This window comes from Heloderma suspectum, chromosome 4 (genome assembly GCF_057233095.1).
Source record: "Heloderma suspectum isolate Gila_16-S chromosome 4, 16-S_ref, whole genome shotgun sequence".
In the NCBI taxonomy this organism is placed as follows: domain Eukaryota; kingdom Metazoa; phylum Chordata; class Lepidosauria; order Squamata; family Helodermatidae; genus Heloderma; species Heloderma suspectum.
The window spans coordinates 9,604,775-9,620,061 of record NC_139461.1 but is presented as its reverse complement, the minus strand read 5'-3'; positions in this window follow the sequence as shown (position 1 = coordinate 9,620,061).

The following is a 15,287-nucleotide window of genomic DNA, read 5'->3' as shown; positions in this document are numbered from 1 at the left end:
CTTCGTCCGGGGTGGGAGCGGCAGCCGGTCTTTCGACTGGCTGCCGCCGCCGCCATTCCAATCAAAGAAAAAAAAAACGCCCCCGTGATAGGCTACGTGACGATTAACGTAGCCTATCACGGCTAGATTTGCAAAGTCAGCCGTGATAGGCTACGTAAATCGTCACGTAGCCTATCACGGGTGACTTTAAAAAAAAAAAAAGTGCGTACGGATAATGGCGGCCTCCATAGGGAGCCGCCATTCCCGTTCCTTATTTGGTCGCTGTAATCTACGTAAATCTTTACGTAGACTACAGCAACCAAATAAGGAACGCAAATGGCGGCTCCCTACGGGGGCCGCCATTTGCGTACGCGCTTTTTTTTTTTTTTAAGTCACCCGTGATAGGCTACGTGACGATTAACGTAGCCTATCACGGCTGACTTTGCAGATCTAGCCGTGGTAGGCTACGTTAATCGTCACGTAGCCTATCATGGGGGCATTTTTTTTTTTTTTACTTTTTAGTTCGCGGCCGGGCGAGGCGAGGCGCCTCCTCCCCGGCCTGAATTTCGGCCGGGCGAGGCGGGAAGCCTCCCCCCGGCCTGAATTTCGGCCGGGCGAGGCGGGAAGCCTCCCCCCTGGCCTGAACTTCGCAGGGGGAGCAGCGAAGCGCCTCCCCCCCACCGCGAAAAGCTTCGAGGACAGGTAAGTGACTTTCGTCCCTCCCTAGCAAACGGCGGCAGCTATGGCAGCTGCAATTTGCATCCCTGGTAGCCAGCGGCCGGATATCCAGCGGCCCTGCTAGCCAGCGGCCGGATATTCCAGACAGCGGCTGCAGGAGCTGCCGCTGTCTGGAACGTCCGCTCCAGGTAAGTCTCATCCCGTGGGGGATCTGCGGGGGGCGGGGGGGGGTGGCAGGATGTTCCGCCATGGATTTCGGGGGGCTGAAAGCACTGGCCTTCGGCCTCACCGAGATCTGTGGCAGAATTCTCTGACATCCCTATGTGAGAGCTGGACTATATGGAAGGCTGAGTGCCAAAGAATTGATGCTTTTGAATTGTGGTGCTGGAGAAGACTCTTACGAGTCCCCTGGACTGCAAGGAGGTCAGATCAGTCAATCCTAAAGGAAATCAACCCTGACTGCTCATTAGAAGGACAGATACTGAAGCTGAAGCTCAAATATTTTGGCCACCTAATGCAAAGAGAAAAGTCACTGGAAAAGACCCTGATGCTGGGAAAGATTGAAGGCAAAAGGAGAAGGGGACAGCAGAGAATGAGATGGCTACATAGCATCACTGATGCAATGAATATGAACTTGAGCACACTCCAGGAGAGAGCGGAGGACAGGAAGGCCTGCTGTGCTATGGTCCATGGGGTCACAAAGAGTTGGACATGACTTAACGGCTGAACAATAGCAACAATTTTTGGGCCCACCCCCTTTGCCCTTGGACCCACCCGCTACTGGAATATGACCCCTGAGAGCTTCTTCAAAACTGAATTCAACCCTTGGATTGAAAGAAGTTGCCCATCCCTTATTTAAAGAAAACATTTACTCATAACTAGGGACTACTGAGAATTTTATTTGGTTTAGTTTTTTATAAGAACTTACTGAAATGAAGAAATTTCTCTCAAAATGGGCCAGAAGGAACTTGCGATTAAAAGAAATGAATGTGAGAGAAACTGGAGTTCTATCCATCCAGGCAGGGGGCTTTGAGAACTTAGCGATTAACAATCTGGATTTGTATCCCTGCATATACAACCATGTTTATGGTGCTGAGTTAGGATTGCCACCTTCTTTTCTGACTGGGTCCTCATCCTTAACAGCTACATGTCAGGCTGGTATAACATGGTCCTTTCCTTGCTAGAAATAGCTGTTATCTATTGAATTTAGCCAATGCAAATGGGGGAGAACTTTGTTCAGTTTGTAGTTTGATAAGAACTTATCCAAATTCACAAATTTCTTCATAAACTGGATTGAAAGAACTTGAGATTTAAAAAAGAAATTTAAAAAGAAATGTGGGAGAAAGCAAAACTGACACATTCATCCACAGCACATAATACCATCCCAATTTGAAATAGTTACATCTCTGGTGGTCATAACCAGCACTTGGAATTGCATCCAGTAACAAATGGGTAGTCAGTAAAGCTCTTGTAACATGGGAGTAGGGATGTACAGATCCCCTTACCTTGCATCTACAGGGGGACCACTGGGGGCGGGGAGGTGATCTGTTCCTCCCCTCAGAATCCTCAATGGGTGGGGAGGCAATCTGTTCCTCCCCCCCGGAATCTCAGCTGGCCGGCTACGTCCTGGCTCCTACAGTGCTCTCCGGACGCAAATGGCGTCAGCTACTCCATTTGCGTCCCCATTTCTTCTGGCAATAGGCCACACATCTCTAGTTACATAGATACTTACGTAGCCTATCGTGTGGAAAACCAGGGACACAAGTGGCATCCACTACACTGTTTGCGTCCCTGTTTTTTCACGCAATAGGCTACGTAAGTATCTATGTAAATAGAGATGCATAGCCTATTGCAAGGAAAAACGGGGACGGAAATGGCGTAGCGGATTCCATTTGCATCCAATCACTTACTTCTGGGTTCCACACAGATGGTGGAACAGAACCGGCCGGGGGCGGATATTCGGTCCAGAGAGGCACAGGTAAGTGCGTTCATTCCTCCAGGGACTTCGGGGGGCCGAATTCACTGCAACTCGGCCTCATTGAAGTCCGCAGCGGATTCCGTGGACATCCCTACATGGGAGTCACATGTTGCCCTATAACCAGCCCTGGTGAATTGTCTGGCTGCAGGATTCTGAGCCAGGTGATTTTTATGAACTCTCTTCAAAGGCAGCCCCCTGTAGAAGTGTTACAGTAGTCCAAATGAGATGTTCTAAGGCAGGTGTCTTTGATATTTTGCAAGCAGCACTTCTGTTGTTATGTGTAACACTGATCACATGAGTGGACCATTTGGGTGAACACTTGTTTGCAAAGCTCCCCCCCACCCCGCATCTGCACTATCTCTAAGAGTGTTTATTCAATCATGTGAGAAGTCAAAACAGCACCAGGAACCATAAGCATATGCTCCATGGTTCAAGGAACAGCTATTATGATGTCACTTATTAGAACCCAGAGCAGTAGCAAAATGTTATTATGCTTATAACTCACAATGAAATATGTGGCTAGGGAGGAGGACATTCACCTGAATATTCACACATTTTCTAAAATTCTAATGTCTAAAAAAATGTGTTTGGCACCATTTCCTTCCATTTGGAGCTGCAGTACATACTGAAAATGACACTTCCGTGCCCTATTGTCAGGTCAGACTTGAGAGGTGAGATCTCTAACTACATTTGCTTTTAATGGAACTTATTGCAAGAAAGCATGCTTTGGTGGATTGCAGCCAAAAGACGCACCTCAAATTGCCCTTAATAATAATCTTATTTAAGAATACGGTGGTGTAAGGCTTATTACTCAAGATCTACTAGACTGATTTTTCTCATTTTTATTTTAAACTGAAGCTTGAGTGGTGTAGGTATGAAGAAAAAATTGAAACTTTGAAAAAGTTCATAGCTCAAGCTTTGGGCAGCTCAGGAAGGGAGAAGGGAGAGGGATGAGACAAAGGGGAGGTAAATGTATATGCACTGCACTTTGCATGCAATGTAAATGTGACACAGTGTGTGTATGCACATGTGATAATGCTTACTTCTGTGAGCTCTTAGAGTCCTGGGCCAATAAGGGCAGGCAGAGAATGTTGGGAAAGGGGGTGAATAAAAAGTCAGTTGGTAATAGTTAGAAGAGGAGGAAGAGAAGTTGAGGAGAACGAGATGAAATGACACCAGAGGGAGAAGAGAGAGAAACATCTTACATTATGTGTTTTTGACCTGAAACTTCAAGAGATGGTAAACAATCTTTTTTAAAAGAACGTCTTTTTGTTTTGACCTTTGACAGTTTATTTGTAGAACATTTATTTTAAAAGTGTAAAGTTGTTCCAGTCAAAAGGGAAATGGGGAAACCTATTTTTATCCAATCATTTTCAGACTACCAGCCACTGCGGCAACATGGGATTTACACTAGTAAAGAAATGATTATAGATCCTTCAATACTTTTCTGTTGGGGTAGGGTATTGCTTGGAAGAATGTGAAGACTTCAGGACATCATATAAACAGGGAATCAATGCAAGCTTGCATTTTTCAGTGGAGGGGGCATATGTTGAAAACTGGCATAAAGAAAAGCATGTGGGAATGTCCAGAAACTAATCTAGGCTGGATGAAATGTTGGTCATTTCGATTTTCAGGTCACAGTCTGCAATTTCTGTGGGGTACAAAATTCTGTTGAAAAGATCTGTTCACTTCAGTGCTGTGGTTTCCAGTGTGTTCTGATTCATTGGTACAGTTTTCCCTCCGGCTGCTGTTTCCTCCCCTCCTGGAATTAATCACATTGGTGATCCCACCCAACTAGAGGTCACACAGTGAAGGAAAGCACCACAGAGCCCATTTCTAATGTGATGGTATCAGTAAAAGAAAAAGAGGAAGATCATAATAATTTAGAATTGGTTCTGTGATAAAGACACTGAGAACACATAAGGACAACTGAGAGCAAAGGTAATCTGAGCAAAACATTTTCTCAAGGAATGCAGAAAAACCCACCAAAACAGAATATGCTTTTTGATAGTGCTGTCAAATTTTTTTTTTGGGGGGGGGGAGTTTTGGCTTTGTCTTGATTCTGAACCAGTTCTGCATTGCAGTTATGTGAACAAGGTGCTCGCAGGCATGCACCCAATCACATGCCCATGTCCCTCATGGTTAATGAAGGCTAGTGGGCGTGGCATAGCTGAGTGGCTCCAGGGTGCAGTTAATGCCTTGTTGTGTGAAGGAGGGGGTGCCTGATTTATTGAAGGAGATGGTAGTGCAATGGCTCCCAAATAGGCCCACCCTGGATCCAAGTTTTTGTGACAACTATCATCCAGTCACGAATGCACCATTTTTGGGAAAGTGAGTAAGAGGGTTGTGGTGGGGCAACTGCCGGCATTCCTACATGAAACTGATTATCTAGATTGCAGTCTGGTTTCAGGTTTTAGGTCTGGGAAATAGGTCAGTTGCCTGTTCTGGATGGAGTTGCATTCACCCTGAAAGAACAGATGCATAGTTTGGGGATACTCCTAGATCCATCTTTGTCACTGGAGGCTCAAGTGGTTTCAGTAGCTAGGAGTGCCTTTTACCAGCTTCAGCTGGTAACACCAGCTATGACTGTTCCTGCACTAGCTTAGCCAGGGTGGTTCAGGCATACAGCAACCCAACTCAAGGCTGGGTTACTGTAATGCACTCTATGTGGGGTTACCCTTAGGCTTGGTCCGGAAGCTGTGGCTGGTGCAGAATGCAGTGGAGAGGCTGTGAACTGGGGCCTCCTTCCAACAGCAACCTCCACCCTTGCTAAAAGAACTGTACTGGCTGTCAGTAAGCTACTGGGCCAAGGTTAATGTGTTGTTGTTACATATAAAGCCCTGAACAACCTGAGACCAGGTTACCTTAGGGAATGCCTCATCCCTTAGGTCCCTGCTCAAATTCTGTGATCATTAGAAGGAGTGCTTGCAGCAGAGTGTTTAGCGTCACAGCACTGACCCTCTGGCACCCATTACTGACTGAGTTTAGAAAGCCCCCCACAGTTTTGACATTCAGACATCTTCTCAAGAACCATCTCATCACACAGGCTTTCCCAGAAGTGTGAGCCAGCAGCTACGGTCTGCAGCACACGTTGGAGTGTTGAGATTTTACTGCCTATCAGCTTGTCTTTATTATCATGAAGTTGCATTGCAATGTTGTATTGTTGTTTTGATCTTAATCACATTGCATGTTCACCGCTTTGACAACTCTGTGCAAAGTGGTGTATAAATCAATGAAATAAATGAATGACAAGCAGCCTGGGAGCCATACTGAAGATTCTTCACAGGTACACAATCTCACTGATTTCCATTAAGCTTCCCAAATTTGTCCTAAGTCAAGACCTGTACCCACAAATCTCGGGCAGTTTCCAAGTTCATTGGCAAGAGAGACACAGATGGAATGATTCCTTAAGCTGTGATCATGGCCATTGGGAGCACCTGCTGAGTTCATTCCATGAAACCTCTTGCTGAGTCTTTGCTCCGTGATAATGCAATTTTTAAGCAAGTGCAACCACCTGGAGACTGTGCCCTGTCATATGTGTGTTTTGCTCTTTCCGTTTCGCCAGCAACCATCTCTGGAGCCCCCTCTGTGTGTTTTACTTGTATCAATTTTTTGTTCACAAGAGCTTTGGGACCCCCTTGGTTTTAATCAAGAAACGATGCTTTCTGCAATCTTGTCTCCTTCATTCCTTTCTCAGTGATACACGATGACCTCTAAACTTGAGACAGCCTTCATCACCAGATGCCAAAACACTGAGGAGGTGCAAAATAGCATTTTCAGATATAGCCGTGGACATCTATCTAGACATGTTGGGAAGAGTCCACAGCTCTATTTGCACCAGTCTTGACACTTCAGAGGATGAGCAGAACATTCCTTTCCTTCACTATATCTCTGTTATTGTTCATTAGGACAGCAGACAAGAACGCAAACAAGCAAACACTGATGCTGAAAAGAACAGATTTATGCTCATTTTCTGCAATTCAACACATCTGGAATATAGGAAGCTGCTTAATACTGAGTCAGGCTTTTGATGCATCCAGATCAGTATTGTCTACACTGGTTGTGGGCTAAGGATGTATGGAAATTTCATTTCAGTTCACAAATCATTTGAACTTGCCTCACTCACAATCCTGAATGCAAAAAGGAACATTTTTTAAAAAAATTGGCAAATGCCTGAATGTGTGATCACATTAAAAAACATGTATTTTGAAAAATGCACACTTTAAAATGTGAATTAAAACACATACACACATTGTCACACTTCAGTCAATGTGGGGTCAGTGCTCACTTTGGGAAAATGTGCATGAAAATGTGTATGAAAATGTGCATTTTCCCTGTTTGAATGAAAAGAAATGAGAATTGGAGCAGCAAGATGAACTGAGCTACGAAGTGGAGTTTGGATAATTTCTGAGAACTCAGGTATCCCTGGTTCTCCCATCCCTAATATGGCCAAACCTCAGACTTCCAGGATCTCCTTAAAAAAAAAAAAGTACTCTGCACGCTACCAACCAGAGTGCCCCCCCCCCCCAATGGCTAGGAGAGTGGATCCAGATACAAAATGGTAGCTCATGGAGTGAAACCATTTACATGCTACATTTGGAGTGTAATTGGAATATACAAAGAGAAATCCACATATAAAGTACCACAGGCCAGGGATTCAAGCATCCTAGGGAAATTCCTTTTGAACATTCCATATCCTAGGATGCAACTGCATTATAGCTAAAGTCAAACTCAAAGTGATCTTGGGGACTACTCTGTCCTGAAAAGGGGTGTGTGTGTGTGTGTGGGGGGGGGTTAAGCAGAGTTTGAAAAAGTTCAAATGTAACTATCAACATTGCTCAGTGGGTTTTGCATGCCCCTCCTTCATATGAGTAATGACATGTCTGTTCTTCAAATTTGTATAGTTTTGTACCAATTCAGCTATCATTGCTTCCTCCAGAGAACTCTAGGAAACAGAGTTCTTGTTTTAAAGAATGAACTATGCCGCTACAATTCCCATGGTTCCCTGTAGAGAGGGGGAGCCTGGGAGGATAAAATGGTCTTTACCAGGCATTCAAAGGGCCACAACGTATGCCCAGAAGAGCCTCTCTGGGAAGAGCATTCCTCATCTGGGAGGCCCCAGGCCACTACTGAAAGGCCCACTTCTTACTAGCCACCCACCTGGCAGGGGCACATATAGATCAGGTGGCTCATGACAAGATAAAAGATGTCCCTGATATTTATGTTTTCCAAAATAAGGATGTACAAATCAGCAAAATTTGAGCTCATCAAGGTTCTTTGTATTCAGCCTTGAAGCTTGTTCCAGCATGTGTCCGTACTGGATTGTGAGGGGTTTTTGTTTGCATGGAAATGTGTGCATATTTCAATATGCATTTCAGTGTGCACCAAAAAGGACACATTTTCTCCCACCGATTAAAGTGAATTTCTGCATATATATCACAACAAACTGTGGCAAATTCTTAAAGTGATGGGAGTACCAGACCACCTTACCTGTCTCCTGAGAAACCTGTACGAGGGTCAAGAAGCAACAGTAAGAACCAGACATAGAACAACCGAGTGGTTCAAAATTGGGAAAGGAGTACGACAAGGCTGCATATTGTCACCCTGCTTATTTAACTTATATGCAGAGTACATCATGAGAAATGCCGGATTGGATGAATCAGAGGTCGGAATTAAGATTGCCGGGAGAATTATCAACAACCTCCGATATGCAGACGATACCACCCTAATGGCAGAAAGCGAAGAGGATCTCAAGAGCCTCTTGTTGAGGGTGAAAGAGGAGAGTGCAAAAGCTGGTTTGAAACTCAACATTAAAAAAACTAAGATCATGGCATCTGGCCCTATCACTTCCTGGCATATAGAAGGGGAAGAAATGGAAGCAGTGACAGATTTTACTGTCTTGGGCTCCAAGATCACCGCAGATGGTGACTGTAGCCATGAAATTAAAAGACGCTTGCTCCTTGGGAGGAAAGCTATGGCCAACCTAGACAGCATAGTAAGAAGCAGAGACATCACCTTGCCGACAAAGGTCCGTCTAATCAAAGCTATGGTTTTCCCAGTAGTAATGTATGGCTGTGAGAGCTGGACTATAAGGAAGGCTGAGCGCCGAAGAATTGATGCTTTCGAACTGTGGTGCTGGAGAAGACTCTTACGAGTCCCCTGGACTGCAAGGAGGTCAAATCAGTCCATCCTAAAGGAAATCAACCCTGAGTGCTCATTGGAAGGACAGATAATGAAGCTGAAGCTCCAATATTTTGGCCACCTAATGCGAAGAGAAAACTCCCTGGAAAAGACCCTGATGCTGGGAAAGACTGAAGGCAAAAGGAGAAGGGGACGGCAGAGGATGAGATGGCTAGATAGCATCACGGATGCAATGAAGATGAACTTGAGCACGCTCCGGGAGAGAGCGCAGGACAGGAAGGCCTGGCGTGCTATGGTCCATGGGGTCACGAAGAGTCGGACACGACTGAACGACTGAACAACAACAATATATATATATATAATGCATTTTTTTCTGCATGTTTTTGAAATTTTGCATTTTTGAATGCATATTGCTTTGGTCTGTGAATTACGTTGCAAGTTCAGAACTGTATGGACTTTGACTGCAAATTGCATTTGAGTTTGGGAGGAGCTGACTGGATAAATTCTGCTCTAAAATGTACTGAAACAAATTTCTCATACATCACTACTCCAAAATACATTGACTGTTGATGCTGTCATTTGTACAACTGACAGTAGCACCCCCCCCCCCACACACACACACACACAAACACACAACACATATACAACAGCAGAACCTTGAGCACATTACTAGTTTTAGGTCTCTTGAAGAAGGGTGGGTGAGGAACACTTAAACCTCACTGATACATGGCATAGAGAGATTTGTGGCCAGAAGGCCCAAGTTGTTGCCAAGGGCAACTTCATTTTGACCTAAATTAACCCACTCTCTCCTTTTTAAAAGACTTTTAAATGAAACACTGTAAATTGAAGTCACACACTTTCAATTTAGTTTCTGCAGCAGCGATGCCGTCGAAACCTCAGATTTGATTTTCTCAGTATTATTTGCCTTGATATAATCATCTAGTTGTTTTTATAGCTATAATTATGATTTTGTTTAAATGCACAAAATATAATCCATAAGCAAATATTCTGAACTGAACGTCCACATCTAAGAACATAAGAATGTAAGAAGAGCCCTGCTGGATCAGACCAAGGGTCCATCTAGTCCAGCATTCTGTTCACACAATGGCCAACCAGCTGTTGACCAGGAACCCACAAGCAGGACATGAGTGCAACAGCACCCTCCTGCCCATGTTCCCCAGCAACTGGTGTACAGAGGCATAGTATCTTTGATACTGGAGTTAGCATATATCCATCAGGATTAGTAGCCACTGATAGTCTTACCCTCCATGAATTCATGCAATCCCCTTTTAAAGTCATCCATCTATCTTTCCCTTACTTGTTTACTAGTCCTGCAGGATCAGGGAGGGAGGGGACTGGAGGTATTGCTTTACTTCTAGTCTGACATCTCTGTTTCCTTCCTACTGGGTTTTCTTGGCCAACAATAGTATTACACACAGGACCCACCTTTGACCAAGCTGCAAAATGGCCCCACTGCTTCTTTCTCTCTCTCTCTCTCTCTCTCTCTCTTTCTTTCTTTCTTTCTTTCTTTCTTTCTTTCTTTCTTTCTTTCTTTCTCTTTCTCTTTCTCTCTCTCTCTCTCCCCCATACATATCCATCTTTCTCCCTTGCAATAATCCAAACAGGAGGTTCCCAGAAAATGAATACCTGTTGCAAAGTTATCAATAGGGTTGTGCTTTGTGTATCAGGTGATAAAAAGTGTTCCATGTGACTGAGGCTATGCCTCCAGTGACAATGCTGGCTCCAAGAGCACCCCTCCGTACTATGAACCTGATCCTTCAGCTTGAGTGCAGAACTGGCTGAACACTACTCAGCCTGGCAGACACACCACCCAGTAACATCTTGTCTCAAAAGGGTCTCAGTTGATTGGTCCTCATTTAGTCCATTACCTCACCCAGGCACTGATTCAGAACACCGCCTGCCTTACCAGGATTTGATGAAAAGAAGAGAGAGTCCACTGGGTGTCATTTCCACATTGGTGACACCTCCGCCCATGTAGATGCTGAAAAACATTGAGGATAAAAATAGAGCACCATGGAACCCCGTAGCATAGCTGCCATGGGGCAGAGCAATAATCCCTCAGCACCACTTCTGGAATCAACCATTTCAGTAAGAGCAGAATCACTGCAATACAGTGTCCCCAAATCCCAGCTCAGACCACCTATCCAGAATTCACAGTGTTGTATCATTTATGTCTTCCTTCCTTCCTTCCTTCCTTCCTTCCTTCCTTCCATTACATTTCTATACTGCACAACAACTGACTCCTGGCTGGTTCACAACAATTAGTACCACAGAATGCATCATAATACAATAAAAAATGTAAAGGCTTAAAACTACAATATAAAAGTACAAACCACAATAAAACCTAGCAGCAGTGCAGAGATTTAGAATACAATAACACATTTAAAACAACAAAGCTAAAAGACTAACATGCTGGGGGGGGGGGCTTCAACAGGCTCTGGAAAGAGTGCAACGTAGATGCCAGGCAAGCCTCTCTGGGAAATTCTACAACTGGGGTGCCACAGCAGAAAAGGCCCTCTCCTGGTAGCCACCAGCCTCATTTCCTGTGGCAGGGCCCCCAGAGAAGGGTCGTTGAAGCTCTTGCCCAGCACCAGTGCCATGTTAGGGTGGGATGGAGTTTCTATTCCTTCCCTGTCCCATTATCACTTGCTCTGTTCCTCTGGAGAGCTCTGTTCCTCCCACCCAGACATCTTACAAGACCAGGTCTGCTTAGCGTCAACATAAGAACTATGCCATGTGCATCTTCAGACCATTTCTGAGTCAAGCATTGGGAGATCTCTTCCTTTCTTTAGGGCCAAGACAGCAACCACTCTTGCAACTACCTCCTTGTGGTTCACAGAGAACATTTTGGAAACATCAGGAACTACAGGGACATTTTTAGATTCAATAATTGAAATATAGCAGGTAATGAAATGAAATGCTTCTCAACTTGATTGGTTTAATCAGTCCATTTGTGAACCAGACATTTCAATCCACGTCAGCACCCAAAGCAATCCATCTCTTTAGAACTGTTTTTCCCCCTGTAGATGTTCACTTGATATTTCTGGTGGATTGTGCTATTTGAAACTCTCCTAGGTGCTCCTTTTGTATGACAGGAGCGAGACACTTTCAACGTACTAAAATCAGGAACGAGCCACACTTCCCATTTCCACTGGCGCTTATTTTAGTCTCATTTAATTTCGACAGAAGTTTTTCTCTTCCCATTGAGCGCTCTGCAAAGAGATAAAGAGCATACTCCCCCCCACCCCCGGAGGCCCAGGATAAAGCAACTTGAGCTGAAAAAAAGCACACTGATTCAGATCTCTTGGTGATTCCGGCCGGCTAAGCTGCTGTACAATGAGTCAAAACTCAAAGGCCACAAACGTGCAGTCCCCACCTCCACCCCAGGAGTCCTTCCTGCATTGGTACCAAGTCTTCAATGAGTCTTGGCTTGGAAAGGCCAAACCTACATTTGCAACTGTTGTTGTTGCTGTTGTTGTTGTTTTAATGGGCTGTGCCTTTAAGAGCTGCAAAGCAAGCATATATCATCAAGTGAAGTGAAGGCTTTCCTTGCATGGAGATACATAAAGATGCATTGGCTGACTTCTGCCTTCGTGTTACACAGTTGCGGAAAGTATGGAGCCTTAATTTCATTTCATTCATTTATTATATTTCTCTCCTGCCCCATAGCTGAAGGTCTCTGGGCGGTTCACAATTTTTTTAAAAAAACAACATTATATAAAGTATAAAACCATTTGCCTTCCCCCCCATGACTGGCTTGCCGGGCCGCAGGGAGGGCTTTGTGGGTGGGGTGGGGGAGGCAGAGATGAGTGGAATGCCACTGGCATTCCTTAGTGGCACCACCAGGGAGGGGAGGGCCCCCCCGGCCATTCTAGACTGAGGGGCCCCTTCCCTTGTCCTCTTTGAAGCACAGCGGCAGAGTGGGTAGCACGCGCTCTTGCGGTCGGAGGGGAGGTGGTGCTGCCCTGCTCTGGGCGCCTTTGAGTCCTGCTGCAGCAGCTTTACAGCTGTGTGCACAGCCATGTGTGTGTGTGCCCGAAGCAGAAGGCAGTGGCGGCGTCCTTTCGGAGCATTGAGTGGGTGGCATCTTTGCTGCTCTTTAGGAGCGGCATGTCTTCCTTCCTTCTTCCTTTGCTGCCTACTTGCCGTGGGGGTTGGGAGCACGAGGAGGGAGGCGCACCCGCTCTGATAACTGTTTGCCACCCCACCCCCGGGCACATGGGTGCCATCTTGCCGCGCTGCCTGATCTGTGCGGGGCTGTGGCACGCCAGTTTCAACAGGGCTTAGTCGGCCCAAGGTTTGGCAGGACTGCTGCTAGGGTCTTCCCTATTTGTTGCGTTGCAGGATTGTTGTGTGCAGAGGGTCTGACTGTTGGCGAGGGCCCCTTATACCAAGGCAGATACAGAGCCCTCTGCTTTCAAGTTGGACATTCAGCTGTAGCAGTTGTGACTTATTTTGGTAGATCACCTTTACGATTCCGTGTCCCTTCTTGGAGGACATGACCCTCGGCCAGGGCTATCGGTAGTGAACTGGCAGCACTTGCCTTCGGGTCCAGAATAAAGGCTGCCTGACAACACCACAGATTTTAGGGTTTGGGGCACCCTACAGAGTTGGGCAAGAGTGTCTCCCACTGAATTATTCAATGCACCCATTGTCCCCTGGTATTTCACTACATCTGCGAGCTCAGTGGCCTTTAGTACAACTGTCTGTCTGTCTGTCTGTCTGTCTGTCTGTCTTTCTTTCCTATACCACCCAATAGCCAAAGCTCTCCGGGCGGTTCATAGGGATGGCGGAGAAATCCTCCACGGACTCCAATGAGGCTGGATTCTTTTGAATCCAGCCCCCAGAAGCCCATGGCGGAACCGACTACCCCCCCGCCACCCCCCAAAGTCCCCTCGGGATGGAACCTACCTGGTAGCGGCTGGTCCAGGTCACTGTCTTCGTTCCTCAGCCATCATCGGCCAGGCTGTGGAACAAAATGGCGTCCGGCATAGGGGATGCCATTTGCATCCTGCCATTGGCCGTGATTGGCTACGTAAATATTTAAGTAGCCTATCACGGCAAAGAGCAGGGATGCAAATGGTGTAGTGGATACAGGTGCGAGAGGGTCCTTATTTCCAGTCCAGGTCATGGAATTATGCTCAGTGAAGGCTGTGGAGGCTTTCCTTAGTATTAGGGGGCAAGAGCCGGTCCCCTGTTTCATCATTACGACGGTTACCCTTAACTAAAATATTCATTTTCTGATCTTAAAGGTGTCTGGGAAGCATTAAGCCTTTTAGCCTTCACATTCCGTCCATATCTGGGCTGCTTCTACAGCCGTCTCTCTTGGTTTCATGCCTGATAAAGTCCAAGTGGGGGGCAGTTGGCCCGCTGGGGCCTTCCCATCATCTGTGCAGTCATTCTTGGGGCACTAGTGCTGCATTGCTATTTCGCATGCAAGCTCTCACCTGTTGGCTTTGTCCCCTTAGATTGCTGGATTGATGGGAGCCGGTGGTGCATATGCTCTAGCCTCTTACATGGGCATAGCAGTGTGTAATGGGCCAGACAGAGGGCTTCCAGGTCAAGCTTGGACTGAGCCAGTGTGCCAACTTTCAATGGTTGGCAGATGCGGCATGTGGTAGGAGCACCTTCAGCCCAGGTTATTCCAGCAAGGTTAGTTCCTGTCCGCCCACAGGTATGGTATGGCACCTGGGGGGAAAGCCCTTATCTTTAGTTTGTTAAAGGGCAAAGACCTTATTTTGCAGGCTTTGGCCGACATGCAAGTTATCTGGCAAGGTTGGCCAGAATTCTTTATTTGTAACTGATCATCTTTATTTCTTCAGTTGGTATGGAGGGATGGGCTGAATCCTAAGGCACCTGACAGGGCCAGTAAGAAGGTGAACAGGGAAATAGGCAATTCCTTATCCAAGCAGGGTGATGGGGTTATAGTTCATCCTGATATTTCCTATGTGTGGAAGGAGCTCAATAGGCAGCATAGGGTCTATTTGTATGTCATGGGCAATGCGTTGTTTGGTCTGACCTGCAAAGGGGTGTGCTGGAGTTAATTCAGCACAGGTGGAGGGAGAATGGCTAAGCAGAGGCTTGTCGTCCTCCTGTGGTGGTTATGTGAAGGCACCTTTGGGGGCTATAGGGTTGGTGGGCATTTGGAGGCACTGTTTCTGGTGACTGGTATGGCCTGAGGCTTCCAGCCCAGGGTTTTGCACCCACTGTTGGAAGATAGGGATTACCAGGCAGTCTTGAGGGGTGGCGATCAAAGACGCCACTCTACGGGCTGTGAATGTCTCGCCCGATAAAATGCCAGGCCACTCTGGCTTAGGGAAGTTGCTCGCTTAGGTTGCCCTTCGCAGATCTGGTCAATTTCAATAAATGTGGTCCAATTTTTGCACCAACTACTTGTGTCTCGTCTCTTTATTTCCCCCCCTCCTTTCACCCACAATCATGTAATGACATAGAACAAATAGCACACACAGCAACAATATATCTAAAACAG